Source organism: Podarcis bocagei (assembly GCF_964188305.1).
Source record: "Podarcis bocagei genome assembly, chromosome: 8".
NCBI lineage: Eukaryota > Metazoa > Chordata > Lepidosauria > Squamata > Lacertidae > Podarcis > Podarcis bocagei.
The window spans coordinates 49,725,246-49,743,576 of record NC_138133.1 but is presented as its reverse complement, the minus strand read 5'-3'; the positions used below and the strand labels follow the sequence as shown (position 1 = coordinate 49,743,576).

Here is an 18,331-nt window from a genome sequence, read left to right as displayed (position 1 = left end):
TTTTAGATTTCTTCTGACAGTAGGTCATCTCCTTTTACAGCGTTCAACCTGAGACACAGCAGATTAGTAATAATTATTTAAGTACTTTGCATGGACAATTTCTAAATATATCTCATGGCTGCTACTTATATCAAGTGTACACCAGGAGCATAATAATTATTCAAACTGAGAGTGTTTGATGTGGATTTTGAACATTACAGTTTCCTGCCCATAAAGAACAGTGACGCTTTAAGCATTAAAGACCTTTACATTATAAATATACGTACTCACAAATAAGTATACATGAACTGTATTCTATAAGAGTACACGGCTCTAGTATGGCTAATTTGGAACCTAAGTACAAGAAATATGTAGTCAAGTCTATCCATTAAGTCAGCTGAACAAATGCTTCAGAACAAGCTGCATCCTTGGCATCTTTACATTATGTTACCTGGAAAATCTTGAGTACCTGTGATGCCACAGATCGATGGAGAAATTATGTCACATTCCCAGTCATTTAAGCATCCCAACAATTCAGTGTTCAACACCCTTAACAAATCACAGTTCCCAGGATGGCCTGGGGGAAACAAAATGGTATAGTTCAGGCATAGGCAAACTCGGCCCTCCAGATGTTTTGAGACTACAACTTCCATCAACCCTAGCTAACAGGAACAGTGGTCAGGGATGAAGGGAGTTGTAGTCCCAAAACATCTGGAGGGCCGAGTTTGCCTATGTCTGGTATAGTTTAAAGTGGTATGATATTGCTTGAAAGCAGCCCTTCTTCAGAGCAAATGCTCCAGAGGTTGTCTCAGTTGCTACAGTACAACTATTGGGGAAGAACACTTACACATACAACAGCAAAGGTGACAGTTGTAGAATGGCAGCAGTGCCACCCACAACACCCAGGAGGAGAAAGGAGGCACAGTGGTGGATGAGGTGGCAGTGGTGTAGAGGAGGAGGAAGAGGCAGTCCTCCACACTTGCACCAGGCCTGTTATTCAACAGTTTTATACAGGTCTTCTTGATGACTGTGCCATGTCTGTACAATTCTCTCCCCTTAAGAGTCATGGATGGTAATGTTACTAAGGGTCTTCCGCTCTCCAGTCAATATCTTTTCTCAAAAGCCTTTGGAGCAACTGACTAATTCTGCCTTTGGGCTTTGGCTGTCTGTATTGCCTTGATGCTGTAATTAATATTTGTATGGTACTGTATGGATTTTATTTTAATTGATTTTGCTTTGTAGATGACATTATTTCACAGTCAGCGTACACTTTGGGACCTTTGGAAAAAGATAGTTTATAAATTCTATGAAGTAAATTATAATAAATTTTTTTTTGCACGGTGTCCTTCAAGATGCTTATGCCGTATTTTGTTTTATCCTCATCTCAATCCTGTAAGGTAGGTTTGGCTCAGAGTGATGGAGCGCAGTGGGGTTGCAATAACTGGGGTGGTGTCAGCAGAATCATCCCTGCTCTCCCCTCACATGCAATTGCAGTTAGGTAGAGGGGAATGCCAGAAATGGCTATTTAGTTGAGCTTCTTGGCAGAAAGAGATTGGGTCTCTGTACAGTTTACCTGCTGTGCTACTTTAAATCAGCATCCAATTTTTAATGTCACATTAAAAACAACACACACCATCCTTGTGGTAAAACACCACAGTATTACTACAAGAGAAAAAATATACTTGGACAGTTACTATGAAGTAGTGTCTGACCTCATCACAGGATGAGTCATTGTTCCTCTGCCAGAAAATGAATGGGATGTGAGGATGCATTCTGAGGAGCATCTCCCTCTTGAGCCAACAAGCAAGATCACCTTGACTCACTGGGGATCTCAGAGTGCAACCATATTACTTTTATTGTACATGGAGGGAGGAGGTCAGGAGAGGGTGGACCCTGGGTTTGTGGAAGTAAAAGGCATCCTCATTCCATAGCTGACAACAGGCCAGCAAGTCTGATCAGTGCAATTTCATGACTAATTGTGACAAAACTCTTCAAGACAGCTTGGAGAACAGAAGTTGTTACCAACTGCCTCTGAAGGTTCACGTCAAGATCAGTGGCTCTGTAAAACAATGGATCTGTAGTCCAAATTTTATTCCACTTTAATACACCTTCAGTTTTGCTTCCCTCTCCTCCTTTAAGTCACTGCTTGAGATTTTATCAAAGCCTTTCTGGAACTAGAGCTACTCCAATAAGCTACACCTGCTCTTTTATTGCCTACCTCACCTTGCCTATCCCTGTTATTCATATGTCATTGTCTGTCTCGTCCTGGTTTTCTCTCTTGCTTAACAGATCTGACTTAACGTACCATCAGCAGACTCAGACTGTGTACACACCAGCCCTTCTATAGCACAAAAACGTAGTTCATGCTGATCTTTAACATGCTTCTTTTGATCTAGGTTGATTCTAGATCCTGCTATCCACCAGAGTGGGTATGGTATCCATGCCTTTTCCTCCCTGCCCATGCCCAAGGCAAATGAAGCAAGAAATTATCATAATTTTGATATATACCCACTTACAACACCATTGGGCAGGTATTGATGTAGCTCCATTGTCAGGACCGCTGGTATCTGCTTTCAGATGCACTACACTGCAGAGTAATGCAGAATCACTCTGCAAGGAGCTTTTATTATTAAAATGAAGCTTGTTTCTCAAGAAATGCCTTTCAGGGTAGAAAAATAATGCACTTGATCTAGATTATGTGTGAACTACATAGAAAAAGCAAGTACCCATTCTCCATTGATTTGTAGATCGGCATTAATTCATCAGAATTTATTTTATTTCATAAAATTTTTATACCACTTGATTGTAAAAACAACAATCTCAAAGTGGTTACTGAACCTGTAAAAAGACACACAGTGGTACCTCTGGTTACGAAAGGGATCCGTTCCAGAGGCCTGGCTGTATCCCGAAAATTTCATAACCGGAGGACCACTTCTGCGTACGCACGAGCAGCAAACCCACTTCCGGGTTTGCTGTGGCCGTAACCTGAAGATTCCGTAACCTGGAGGTTACGCAACATGAAGTACCACTGTATAAGTGTTTTAGACAGGATTTGTGTAGATTTGTTTTTTATATTCCGTGCAGCCTCAAGCACACCTGATAGTAAGTAAATAAATGGAAATGTTTAAGATGTCTGTGCTGCCTCTTTCTCCAAAGGCACCAAAGGAGCTAACAAACAGTAATAAAAACAGATTTATTTATTTTTTTTAAATGATCATTACCTCACAATACATGCTAAAATAATAAGTTAACAAAATCCGAGCTGTTCAGCAAATCCTAGAAGCACAAAAGTAACACTGAGGCAAGATGAGAAGTGCTGACCTAGCCCTGTTGAAGCATCTCATACCTAGGTTGCACAGCAGTGGCATGAAGCACCAACACTGATGCCAACCTCTGGCGAGATCTTGCAATATTTTAGTGAGATCTTTCTGGAAGCCGGCACCAATGCTAGTGCCGCTTCTCCACCAGTGTGGTACTTTTAGCATCCAATATGACATCCTGCCAAGATCATGTGACCACACAAAGCAGCTTGATTTGGTCTTGAAAAATGGTTATGTGATGAAAAGTCAAAGAAAAGGAATGCAGACATCTATGAAAATCCAAGTGGAACAGACAGGCCATGTCTTCAGAAGACAACACCGTCCCAAAGTATTGTATCAAGAGAAGTTAACTTAGACTATAATGGGTGGAGGGTAAGTGGGTGAGGCAGAATAGATTTGTCTTCACCACTATGGTTTCTATTATTCTGAAACTGATCTTTCAGGATTACTATTTTGCAAAGAAGTAGATAAAACTGGGGAAAAGGGAATCTTTGGCCTCCAGATGTGGACTCCCATCATTTCCAACCAGCATGGCCAATGGCTAGGAATGATGAGAGCTGAACTTTAGCAACATCTGAGGGGCCACAGGTTTGCCACTCCTGGCCTGAATGTGTTGAAATAAAATGGACAGAACCACAGACAACCTATTGGCACAGGAGAAAAGAAAACAGCTGGCTTTGAACTATTCAGAAATGACAGATTTCCCCCCTTGAATCATAGTCTGGGAGGTTGTTACATCTTGTAGTTGGGTCTGTAGCTATTTCAGCTCAAGTCAGCAGTGAGTCATGAATTTGAAGACAACCTGTAGAAATCAAATTTCTTAGGCCTGACTTTTTTCTGGGAAATTGTGCAAGGCAGAAACACATAAATGAAAATGGGAAAATGGACGTGATAAACCTCTGACCGTAACCTTTTAAATTCCTGCTACAGAATGCACATGCTTTGGCTGGTGAGTAGGGCCTCCTTGCATGCATTCAATTGACACAAGGAGTGAAAGCCTGAAAAAGCTATTACTTTGTTTATACACAATTACTGATTCATACATCCAATTTGTATCCACTTAATATAGCAGGTTCTCTAAGCAATTTACATAAAATATGCAAAATATAAGCCATAGGTAAATATTAGGGAAAATACCAATATCATTTATTTATTATATTTGTCAGTCACTTTATCTTGTCCAGCGAAACCCAAAAAGACTTGCATACAACAAAACAAATAGACAATAAACCCCATTTAGATACATTAAAGCCAAGAGGAAAGAGAAATACATTAAAACATCCCACCCACTTAAATATGAATATAATACTGTACTTAATACAACAAGATTCTGTAAAAATTATATAGACTGAGTAAAAATAAATAAATCCAATGAGACTATATGGAATTAAATGAAGCTGAACAATGGAAAAATAAATAAATAAGGAATTAAGAGTTAGAGTGTGGGACAGCCTAGGTAAGCATACACAATTTTAAGAAGTGTTTAAAGCTCTTTGTTGTCTATGCCTCCTGAATTACTCGAGGAGGGCATTCCAAAGCTAAATTTATTTACACAGTTATCTGAGGATAAGATGCATGTCATTATACATTTTCTCAATTCCTAGGCCTGGAATAGAGTGCAGTTACAGAAAATTTGTATGCTCAAATACGTTGTGGACATCTTCAGGGAGAGAGCTTTAGCAATTGGGGTATGAGATCATGTGGAAACCTTCACTTCCACAGTTGTACATGTGAAGCTCCCCTTCTTGCAGAGGCATGTGCTGTAACATATGGACTCCCAGAAAATGGTACTAGTTTCAGCACATGATGTCAAAGGCAGGGCTGGTTGGCACTGATAGCATGTAAGCAGTAAGGCAGGGGAAAAGCAGACTCTAGTTCCCCTCTTACACATGCATGCTTTATTGTAAAAAGTATACCAGCACTACTAGCTAAGGTATAATGTATAAAACCACTAGTTTTATACATAAATGGCACAGCTGTGTGCATAACAAATGTCATTGGGCCTGAGAATGATTGCATTCAAAATGCAGGAGCATCAAACACCAGAACATCCCTGCTTGATCAAGCCAGTGGACCACCTTGTCCAGCTTCTTGTTCTCACAGTGACCAACTAGATCACTGTGATCAAGCAGGATCTGATTGTAACAGCAAGCTGCCTTCCTGATGTTTTCAGCTACTGGTATTGAGAAGCATACTGTCTCCAACCCTGGAAGCAGAACATAGCCTCTGTTAATTTGTCAAAGCCTCTTTTAGAGGCATCCAAGCCCGTGGCCAGCACTGCCTCTTGTGGGAGCGATTTCCACAGTTTATGTGCTGTGTGATTTGCAACAGGGACATTGGGTTGCAGAGGCTTTTTACTGGTTGCAGGGGACTGCGGGGGGGGGGGGGGAGACGAAGAGAAAACTCCATTGCATGAACTTACATGTGTTTGGAATTTTACTACATGGCATTGCAAAGGGGAGGCAGTGCAAAGAAGGCAGGTTTCTTCTTGTATAAGCTTCCTGAGAAGTTTTACAAGAAGGTGGGAAGTGTTGACGTACATTGTCAGTGTCTATGTCGTTAGCTGAAGGCAAGCGGTAACCTTGTGTCATTTGAGTGATGGGTGGAACGTGGTATTTCCCAAATCAGATTATTCACAACAAGACAAAGTAATTGGTGTCATTATCTGAAATAATAAAGCTGCTGTTTTCTGCTTGTCCGAAAGGTTTTGTCGCCATGATCAAAGAGGGCGGGGAGAAGACAGGAAATGTCAAAAGGCGTCATATGCTAATTGTCTATTGTAAATACATAACCCAGATTGTCAGACTGGTTAAAGGTAGTAGTGCAAAGACCCAATTTGTGCTCACACTTATGGCAACAGCATTGACAAATTAGATAAGGATGGTGCATTATCACAGGGACAGTTTCCAGGTTACCTCCCACATTAAAAAATAAAAAATGTGTGACTTCCCACATACAAAAACCAGCCATGCCTTTTGCAGAGCTAAATGTGTGAGTTGAAAATCTGTCACATTTACAGCCAGTATGGTGTGAATAATATGCTAGACTTGGACTGCAGTGAAATGAGCTCAAATCCATGCTCAGGCACGAAGCTCAGTGGGTGAACCTGCAACAATTGGGTCTCTTTTTAAGAGTCATGCAGAATTCTGGTACCTTTAGTTTGTTAAGAGTGCTGTAGGTCTGTGAGGCCAGCACCCTTAACAAACTATAGTTCCCAGGTTTCTTTGGGGATGTGGAAGGTATCATTGGCATAAGAGTGCACGGTGTGGATATGAAACCTCATAGGATTGTTCTGTGGATAAATTGGCATAACCTTACATATGACACCCTGAGGTCCATGGAGGAAAAAGTGCTATTTTTGTTAAGACTAATGCATAAGAACAGGGAGTGCTACAAAAATGTGGGTGCTACAAAGTCCACTTCCTCTGGCCAGGACTTGGGCAGCAGAATCCTGTGGGGCAGTGAGTGCCCCGCCCTCCCCTGTTCATCAAACCCTATTCAGCTTGCCAGCCAGGTGCTTGGCAACCCCCGCCCCCAGCTTTTGCAGTTCTAGATAGGCAGTCAGGGTGTATGGGGTGTTAGGGGAAGGGGAAGGGTAGTACGTCTGGTGTGGGCATATCATGCTCCTTCTGGGGTAGTTTGTCCACCTTTGGTCTCTGCATGCAGTTCTCAACTGTGGCTCCTAGAAGCTATCAGCATGTGATAGCAGCCACATCCCAGGAATAGCTCTGACTGGCCAACTAAACCAGGTGAGGGTAACTAATGGGTCTCAAACTCTTGGTGAGTTAAGGATTTCCTTTGCATGCAAAGACAAGCTCTGGCAGATTGAGCAGACAAGACCAATACTGGGTTCAATGGTCAAGAAGGCGCTTTCTGCACATACGCTAGAGAAGCCTTTCTCAACCTTGGGTCCCCAGATGTTGTTAGACTACAGCTCCCATCACCCCAGCCTAGCAGGACCAGTAGTCAGGGATGATGGGAGTTTTAGTCCAATAACATCTGGGACCCAAGGTTGAGAAAGGCTGCATTAGAGGGAAATGAGGGGCTGATGGGACTCATCAACCTGGGAAAGTAGCCCATTTAGGAGAATTCTGGTCCTAAACCTCTGTTGCCTTGCACAATATATTCAGGAGAAGAAAAGACTAAGGAATAAATACCACACAAATCTGGACTGGAATCGCTAAAATGGTTGGATGGTACCTTGTACACCTCCTTTCGACATCTCCATCAGCCCAGCTGGTCCAAAATGTATTGCTCTGCTTTCATTTGGTCCAGATCAGTGAGGCTGAAAGGGGAGGGGGGGTCTTGTTGTCTGGGCATCCCAGGACCTCCAGACACACTGTCCAGGCTTGCTCCCTGAGGACGTCATTTTGGTGCTGCTAATGCAGTGGTTTGGATTCACCCCTGGAGGCACACTCCATTGTCTCTCAAGACATATGGATGCTAACAAGCTACAGGAGAGTTCTTGGTGAATTACCATATAGGGTTTGTGGGCTATGCTCAGACTGACAAGTCACAAGCTTGTTTTAATTTCAGCTGAAGTATGCCTGTAAGATTGGTCTGCGATAGCACATTTTGCATGCTGCTACAGTAGTGTCCTCAATGTATCCATGCAGTCTTCACTATCCTCAAATCTGCAGGATATTACAGATGTAGGTTAATTCCAACTCTTGGGCCTTTCATGTTGGAGCTTTATGAAACTTTATGTTGTTTACTGTTTTGAGGTGGGGTTGGAAATTTAAATGCAGTGGAATAGCGTGGGGGGTGCAGGGGGGGCCGGCCGCACCGGGCGCAACATCGGGGGTGTGTGTGCTCGCACTCGAGTGCTAAAATCCACGGGTTAGGGGGCGCAAATTACTCGCCTTGCCCCGGGTGCTGACAACCCATGCTACGCCACTGTTTAAATGTATTGTTTCTAAATGGTTTCTTCTTGCTAAGCAGCAGAGTTGAAGCTATGTGGAGTCAGTATGAATAGGGCTGCAGTCCACACAGCTGTGGAAAAGTAGAAAGGGCAGCTTTTCCCGGTTTCCAGTTTAGCAGTAACTCACCAAACCAGCAATGTGGGAAGCTCATGAATGGACTTGCCTTGGGTTAAGCTGTTTGGTAGGGACTAAAGAGTTAACAACAGCCCATTGTTGTAGTTGCCTCCCTCTTCTCTCCCTCCCCCTTCCCTTTTCCCTATGCCAGACTAGTTCAGAGGTACCTGGGGCAGTTGGGACATTATATCAGACTGCCTCTTGAAAAAATGAAATAAAATGACAGGTGACATGTAGACAGTTTCTTTCTAAGGCATAGGCATGTCCTTTGCTCTTAACTGAAGCCTGGTTTCTTTATTGTTTAATGACAGGCTGTGACAGAAACAGAAGGAAACCAATCTGTGTTTTCCCAGTGCCAGCTAACTAATGAGTCATGGCGTCTTAGCCAAGCAGGTGTGACATCTGATACAATATAAGTACGCACACCACCCTTCCTTGAAGCGTTTCTTTACCCAAAGGAGGGGTATCTAAATTAACTTGTAAACTCAGTACCAAGCCCTCTTTTAATTGGCAAGCTGAGTGTGTGAAAATGCTGACTGAATGCTATTCATAAGTGCTAGCATTTTAGAAGGGCATACTTGTGGGTGGGGCATGTGAGGGAAGGTGAGGAGGGGGAACCTCCCATGAATATGGTTTCCCTACAGGTTTAGGATTGGCTGAAAAACTGTGCTTTGAAATTTATGTGGCCCTTTGATATCTGCCCACGGAATATAGTAATGAGAACCATGGAACCTGGAACAAACTCTGTGAATGCAACTGAATGAAACTCCTCCTCTGATATCAAGGGTGGACTCAGGTGACACAGCATTGCATGACTGCCGCTTGCAACCTCATTGTGCAGAGGATTCCAGAGGAGTAGCCTGTTAGTCTAGAGCAGAAGCAACAAAGAATGGGAGTCTGCAGCCACAGGGGAGCCAATTACCTTTAATGAGACCCAGCAGCAAAGAATGCGTGAATCAGCCAAGAAACACCAGCTCGTTCAGAGATATATCTATGTATGTGCATATATGTATATATGGAGGGAGAGAGGTGCACACACATGCACACACATGCACACCAATCACATATAAAATACAGTAAATTTAAGACAGTGAAGTATCCTGATCTAGACGAGCAAAGGTAAAACACAGAGTAACAACAGTTTTACAACTCCACCAGCAATAGCAAAATAAGAACAGATTGGAATACGAAGTTTTAAAGGTTTGTGTAGAAGTAACTCAAAGGGGTACAAAACACACCTCCTGAGAGGCGGAGGTCTATGGAGATGGGACCACCACCAATAAGGCCTGTCTCTCATGTGCCTACTAATCTAATTGACCCTGATGACTAGCTGGCAACAAAGGTCTCTGTAGCTGATCTTAGGGCCTGGGCAGGTTCATTGTAGTGCAAGCGAACCGTCAAATACCCAGGTCACAAGCGATTTGTGGCTTTAAAGATATCCACCTACACTTTAAATTGGCCTGAAAGTGCATCAGCAACCAACATAGCTGATGCAGAACTATGACTTATACTCTGACTACTTGGTCCCCACAAACAGCCAGGAAGCTGTGCCTAGCCAAAACTTCTGAACCATCTTCAGAGAGACTCCCATATTGTACATTACAGTAGCCTAATATATGTGAAACATTTTGAATTTTTGAAAAGTTCCTTCTGGAGGAAGGGCAGGATATAAACTGAATGAATAATAACATAAATGTGTCTGAATACAGGGTGAACTGAGTCTACCAGAGCTGAAAATTATGAGGTTGGGGGCAGGGAGAGGTATTAAGTTCTAATTCAGGGCAGGGAAAGAAAGAGTAGGCTAATTACCATTGTACATACTTTGAACCCTCAGGATGGAGCAGACTATGTGTCCAGTAAAATAGTTTGAAAGGCTAAGTGAAGTGCATTGTATTTCTATACACACAGAAAGCATAATTTTGTCAATTGTTTGAGAATTAGCATGATGCATTCTAGCACTGCAAAGAAGAACAGCACAATATCTACGGGAACAGTCTCACTAAAACATTAGATACAGCAGGAACTTGGCAGTGTTCCAGTGATTAGGGTTTTCATATTTCAAAAAGTAAAAACAAAGACATCCTAAAAATGTGATTTTTCGATTGACATGCCTAAAATCCAGAACAAAAATTCAGAAATCCCCCCTGGATGTCATTTCTGCCTTTGAAAGCCCAGTAATGTCTGGGAAAATCCGGGTGTATGGCAGCTCTACCAGTGATGGGTAAGCGGGACAGGAAACTACAAACAGAACTGCAACCAAGGAAGACTGGTAGGGGGAATTAGACATATTGTAAACTGATGGAATAGTATCATCTCAGTAGCATCTATTTATGGGATATTGTTGGAATTTAGTGAGTATGTATTTTAATCAACCAAGGCCTAAACTAAGCTTTATCTTTTGCAGACTGTTTTGAAGGAGTTGTTTTATCCTAAGTACTTTCCCATGAAAGCATTTGACATGATGAATTTTGTCAAGTGCGTGTCACGGATAGGAGGAGGATACAAATGATTATTCGGCTTGGTTATAAATGCCAATCTCAGTGCAGTCATCATTCAATCTACACCAGTTTCATGAGAAAGCAGGAAGAGGCATGTTCTAGTGATAGATCCAAGGGTAACCATCTTCTCAAGTGGCTTTTATGAGATAAATTTATACAAAGGAAACACAAAAGTTTACACACTGAGAGCCAGTGTGGTGTAGTGGTTAGGAGCGGTAGTCACGTAATCTGGGAAACCGGGTTCGTGTCTCCGCTCCTCCACATGCAGCTGCTGGGTGACCTTGGGCCAGTCACACTTCTGTGAAGTCTCTCAGCCCCACTCACCTCACAGAGTGTTTGTTGTGGGGGAGGAAGGGAAAGGAGAATGTTAGCCGCTTTGAGACTCCTGAAGGGGAGTGAAAGGCGGGATATCAAATCCAAACTCTTCTTCTTCTTCTACTATGTGAAGGATTAACCTCGGTTTCTTCCTTTTTCTCCTTCTCTAAGCCAAATAATACATTCCATTGATGTCAGTGTATGTGCATTCCTGCCAATGTGGGATTGTGTTCATGTGCATCTAGTGCCATTCTGCTCATTACCACTTTAAACACTTGTTTTGTAAGCTACATGGTTTTGGAATAATTATAAAAAGGGTCTAATTCACATAACCTTATTTTTTGCCTTTTAAAGTCACATGGAAGTGAATTTTTGAGATTTGCATTTATTGAGATGGTTTGGTTGTGCCAACCAAGCTAAGGTATATGCCCTTAAAAATACAGACTAAACTGCATACCAGGCCACTGCATAGCCATAGGTCAACTCTTGTTCTTTTGAACTTCGAAATGAATTTTACCCAAATACTTAGTATCAGCTGGTTTGGAAAATGTGTTCTGCATCTAATGACAGTCCATGACATTTGACTGTTCCATAATTACAGCTTTAAATGAGAAGATATTTCATGGCAAATGTTGTTGGCATCTGCCTGTCTTGAGAGGCAATGGAGTGTACCTCCAGGGATGAAGTCAAACCCTATAGTGACCTCTCCAGGGCATAAGCTTGGACAGTGTATATTGTGCCACTAGTTTCTGTAAGGACACATATATAGCTGACATTTGCACTTACTGGGTGTAGGATCTATGACGTGTTACATGTGTCAAAAGATGCATAAGACTTAAATCTGCTTCCAATGAAAATGTGTATGTGGAGGGAATCTATTGCTTCAGTGGAAATGCCCATTAGTTTCACTACCTTAACATCTGTCAATTCTTTCTAAAGGACTCATAATCCTTTGCCATTTCTACATAAGATCCAAGTTAATTTCTTGAAGGGAGCGTTGTCTAGACTCTTTGCCTCCATTAAAAAAAAAGTAACTGCTGGCACTCGGTAGCTTGCAAGACTAGATAGTCAGGATGAAAACCTGTGCAGTAAACATAACACAGCAATTAGGAGGAGTTAAGTTGCATTGCTCAAGGGAGAAGCTTCAGTGGAACGGTGTGTGGTATGAATATCCTTGGTAGTGCTTCTGAAAAATGCAAAAGTAAAATCTATAGATAGACAGATTGCCAGATATGTAAACTAGTAACTTTGGACACCTGTGAGTCTACTCTCATGCAGTTTACAAACATTAAAAACAGTAGACTGTCTTCTGGATTATAGAACTACCATGTTGTCTATCTTCTCTCTTTGGGAAATAAAGGTTTACTTTGAGATAGGTATTTTTTTATATATCAGATTGTATTGTTTGCCACATTAAAATGTCTGAGAAGCTTGTTCCATTGGGAGTTTTTCTTGGAAAAGGCAGGGACCAGGTGAGTGCTTGAAGATAGTCCTGTTTTCTGCAAGGGTGGATGGGGTGCTTGATGGATTACACATGTTCCCTCATGAAGAGGTTGACGAGTCTTAGCTAGTTCAGGCAGCTTGGCAGATAAACCATCCTGGCAACACATAGCAGAGAGGTTGGCTTAGGGGTTTGCATTGTTAAAGCCTGTGTTTAGTTTTCAGTGAAACATGGTCAATAAAGCATTTAACTGTGTATTTCAACTCATAGCTATCTTAAAGTGTGAACTATGTAATTTACAGGTGCTTAGCACACATGTCTTCCTTAAGAAGCACATGTGCTTTAATATCTGGCTAATTAGGGTGGATCCTCATGCTAGGTTTGAAGAACGAGAGTGCTCAGATCAGGACCACAGCATGAGGGTAGGAGAGCTTTAACCCTTGGCCACTGGTTGACTGCCCCCCCCCCCCACTGTCTGCTATTAGTTTTGGGGGAAAGCTCCTTGCAACTGTAATATACTTTTAGAAAGCCACTCATGCAATCTGCTAATTGTGTGAACGGCATCTTCTTCAGGCTTTTTTACTTACTTATTTATTTACTTATATTACATTTAGATGTTCCTGCAGACAATCGGAAGCCACACCTTGGTTTCTGAACATTTTGGAAGTCGAACGAACTTCCAGAACGCATTCTGTTCGAAAACCAAGGTACAACTGTATGCAATTTTGCCTAATATGCACATTTCTGCAAAGCGGTTTTACCTAATATAATGCATTTTTGTATGCTACTATATGCACACTTTACCCAGGTATATGCATTTTTGTACACATTACTTGGGATGTGGGTGGCGCTGTGGTCTAAACCACAGAGCCTAGGGCTTGCCGATCAGAAGGTCGGCGGTTCGAATCCCTGTGATGGGGTGAGCTCCTGTTGTTCGGTCCCAGCTCCTGCCCACGTAGCAGTTCAAAAGCACGTAAAAGTGCAAGTAGATAAATAGGTACCACTCCAGAGGGAAGCTAAATGGCATTTCCATGTGCTGTTCTGGTTCGCCAGAAGCGGTTTAGTCATGCTGGCCACATGACCCAGAAGCTGTCTGTGGACAAACGCTGGCTCCCTCGGCCTATAGAGCGAGATGAGCGCGCAACCCCAGAGTCGTCCGTGACTGGACCTAACGGTCAGGGGTGCCTTTACCTTTACCTTAAACATTACTTGGTTGGAGAACTGCATTGCAAAATTTGGAGAAGTGCAAGTTTTGAAGAACCATCTCTTATTGTTTTGCAAGGTAATCATGCTCACCTTTAAATGCAAACTGAATCCAATTTCTTCTTCATCCCTACCTACAATGTCCATCAGCTCCCAGACAGCCCTGTTTTGTAGTCCAAAACATCTGGAGAGCTCCAGGTTGCTGAAAGCTGTGATCAAGCAATGCCTGATCACCGTATTGTCATAGTGTCAAATTTTCAGTGGAATCTAATTTTCAGAATCTTCAGTTCTGCCGCCAAGTCTAACATCGACAAGGAATAGAATGCTGTTTATGGAAATCAGTTATTTTTGCTGTTCAACAAAAATCAAACAGCAGCAGTTACTGAACAACCTTCTGTGTTTTTACTGGATAAACATTTAACTTTCCTTCAGCTGTCCATGCCAACACCCACATTGTGTGATGAGATAAATATTTTCACCTAGACCTTCCAAGCACAACACACACTAAAAATACCCCTACATATTTGTATCACAGATATTGACATAGCTAGAGCATTAAGGAGCTGCCAAGACCAATTTCCTGTGTTTTCAAATAAGGAAACAATTGGAGATATTCTGATTAGAAGTCAGACAACCAGATCTGGAAACAGCCATTTATCTACCGTGATAGAAATGGAAGCTTGTACTCCAGCAGATAACATGATATTCTACATGTTAGCAAATAGGGCTGAACCATAAAACACTTCCCTACTAACCACTGAAAAGGAATGTTAAAATATTCTTTATTGGTACTCGGCAATATCTCTTACTCTTTTCATTTCCTTTTAACATTGAAATACTAACCCCTTATTATGAAGGCAATTGTGACATTAGATACACTTGGAAATACAGATGGTTGTGTGTTACTATGTGTTACTAAGTGTGTTGCTATGGCATGTAGTGCCCCTCTTCCAGCTTCTGTTGGCAAAGAGGGATGCCATGACAGCTTCAAACCCCTGCTTTGCCCACTTGGGTAGAAATCCTCTGCTGGTGGTAGTGCTGCTGGCAGTAACTGGCAGAAAGGCTTGGAACAGGGTGTTTCAGGATGGGGTGGTGTGGTGGTGACTTTAGATAACTGGATCCTGTAGATCTTCTGAAGGGGCCTATTCTTGGGCACTTGGGACTATGCCAGCTTGGAGGTGGTGTGGCAATAAGAAAACAAAACACTGCCCCCACCTTCTATATTATGAGAACCAGCAGGACTTGGGGTCTAGCACTCCACTACTTCCCATCCCATTAGGATTGCTCTGCCTGAGATCTGAACCTTCTCATGCTTAGAGTAGTCTCATTTACTTCACTGGGATTACTCTAAGCTTCCATCCAATATGTTACTTGTTGTCTTTTTCCTTTTTAAACCTCTAAGTTGTGGTCAAGCCACAATTCATTCTTGTTCTCAGAGTCTGAAACAATTGTTTTAACACAGGTGGGGTTTGGTCCTCACTTTTGAAGGTAAGGTATAGTTTTGTTCGCTTGCTTATAAATGCACAGATAGAAAGAGTTTAGCTCTTTTGTACTGTGGTTTCTTCATAAAGTAACAATGACGATCAGTTGCTTAGCTCAGGTACCCAGGTTCCTCCTATGCTTTCCCTTCTTCCACCTGAATTTTGCAGCATATTACTAATTTTAATGAAGGATTACTTGAACTATGCAAACCTTGATAAGTTGGTAAATGTATAATTGGCTATGGCCATTCATTTTTGGTTTTTGATGACATAAACCTTTGATATATTTATTACAAACTAGCTGGTAATAAATATAATATTGGTTAGTAGAAATGACAATTGGGTTTTTAATTATATAAATCTGATTCATATGGAACTAGGAACTCTTGGCAGCCTATGATAGTTGGACCACACCTATAGAAGGAATGGTAGTTGCCACTGTACTGGTTTTATTTTGGGGCGTGTGTGATGGTAATATGGACCTCCATGTTTTCTTCTTAATGCCCATCATTTATTCATTATTTACCAATTATGTAGATACATCAAATAGTTTTCGGGTTTAGAGGTAACTGTATGCATTTGCTCTTTATGCTTCTGAAATTCCTCAGAAACCACATCACTGGTGAGGTCCAAGCTTTCAAATTGGCATGACCTGACTTGCTGTGTGGAACTCATCATAAAGAGTATCGTTTAACACATTATACATAAGGATGATATAAAAATTAATACAGTGGTATGCAATCAAATACAGAGTGCCCAGCAATTAAAATTGAGGACTATACAATTGGTTATTATAGGACAATTTTATTAGCTAGTAGGAGTGTTTTGTATGCTTGTGAAGCTTTTTTTGGGCATGATTAAAGAAGGGGATTGAATTATTTTGCCACACAGCCTTCAGGTACTAAATGAATCACTGTGATAGAAGCTGGGAATGCTTCCTACTAAGGCTACATCATTCACGTGATTACTATGGCAAGAGACATTTTCCACCCCTTGCATCACTCCATGTACCTCCACTACTGTCCCACTGCCACTGATGTAAAGGAAAGAGAGCATATGGTGGGCATAGCATGGCTGTTTTTTGTGTATGGGTGAGAATAGAGATATACAGATTCTTATTTCTGAGAAGTTAAGGAAACCCTTAGTTATGTACTTTGGATTGTGCCCAACTAAGTTACATTCAGAGCAGACCTATTGAAATAAAGAGTCCTAAATTATTCATGTCCATTTATTTCAATGGGTGATTAGGATTAAGACTGGATACAACCCTTTGTACCTTGTTGTTTTGTTCTTTCTTTCTAGCAATATGCATCATACAGCAGAGCAGTGTTTCCCAACCTTTTTTGGGCAAAGGCACACTTGTTTGATGAAAAAAATCTCGAGGCACACCACCATTACAGCCCCGTGACGTCAGCGCGCAGCGTCACGCCGGGAGGGACGCACGAAAGTGTAAGTTTCAAATTTTTTCCCTCCCCCTTGCCGGGGAACCTCCAAGCATTGGGGGGGGGGGAGGAGGCAGCAAAGCGAGGCAGGAAGGAGAGCGCGGCTTGGCTGGGTGAGCTTTGGCAGGGGCAGGGAATGAGAGCCGCGAGGCGGGCGCTGCGGACGGAGGCGCTGCCCGCCGAGCTCGCAGGCAGCCAGGCAGGCAGACGGCGAGAGCCCCGCGCTGGGCGGCCTCTCCTCGCCGCCGCCGCCCCACCTCTCGCCGCCCGACTCGCCCGCCTCCCTCCAGGCAACATCTCGCGGCACACCAGGCAACATCTCGCGGCACACTAGTGTGCCGCGGAACAGTGGTTGGGAAACACTGCAGCAGAGGAATCACTTTCTAAAAAACCCACACAAACCATTCCAACTTCACACATTCAAACAAGCAGTGTTTGCAGGAATGGGGGAGAAATTTCTTTAAATTTGCATTTAAAGGTGACCTTATCTAACTTGCATTTTCTGAAACGAGATGTGAATGGAAACACAGCAATCCTTTGAAATTTGCTATTCTTCATTTTTATAGTGCAGTTCTCCAGCCAAGCAATGTGTACAAAAATGCATATAATAGTGCAAAGTGTACATGTAAATGTGAAAACATACAAAAATGCACTCTATCAGGAAAAAAAGCTTTTGCAAAAATATGTATACTAGGCAAAATTGCACATAAATTTGTATATTAGGAAAAGTTTGCACTGATGATGATTTTTTCATGAGAACCCTTAAAAAACCAAAACTGCAAGCTCATGTGGAAATCTGAATGCAAGTTTAAAAAAATGAGAAACTTAGAGAAACCGAAATTGACATATTCATCCATCCCTAGTGACATGCCTATCTTATTTTCATACTTCCTGCACAGCATGTGCCATGGTGAATCAAACATCTCCCCTGTGTTGAAATGTGTTCGGGGTGCATGTAGAACCTGCTCATCTCATGAGGCATGAATTGACACTCCACACATTACACATTATTCAGGAATTGCAAGCAAGCCCTAAGCACTTTTCTGTTGCTTAAGCATTGGAAGTGACTCCAAAAGTGAATGCTACATAGCAATAAGTTACACAGAGGTGTGGAAGAACTCAAGTCTGCTGAGAAGCTATATCCTTTGACCAGGAAGAACTAACCACAGATGACTGGGAAATGGATGCTACTCAGAAAGGGGAGAAAGTGTTTCAGAATTTGGAACAACTATATTCTGTATCCTTAACTTCATTTCTCTGAACCCTGGAATTAAAAGTACCGTATTTTTTGCTCTATAAGACTCACTTTTTCCCTCCTAAAAAGTAAGGGGAAATGTGTGTGCATCTTATGGAGCGAATGCAGGCTGCGCAGCTATCCCAGAAGCCAGAACAGCAAGAGGGATCACTGCTTTCGCTGTGCAGCGATCCCTCTTGCTGTTCTGGCTTCTGGGATTCAGAATATTTTTTTTCTTGTTTTCCTCCTCCAAAAACTAAGTGCATCTTGTAGTCTGGTGCGTCTTATAGAGCGAAAAATACGGTAAGTTTCACAGCTGAGATCTGGGAGTTCTTGCTGAGATTAACTTCTGATACATAAATCCTTAGGATGGGGATTGGGA

At 42.1% G+C, this 18,331-nt stretch overlaps 1 long non-coding RNA gene across 1 annotated transcript in view; it reads right to left on the bottom strand.

Moving 5' to 3' along the window:
- The window catches only part of LOC308594125, a 79,474-nt gene that overhangs the window by 18,416 nt on the left and 42,727 nt on the right, over positions 1-18,331 (bottom strand). The gene's annotated exons all lie outside the window — the stretch shown is intronic.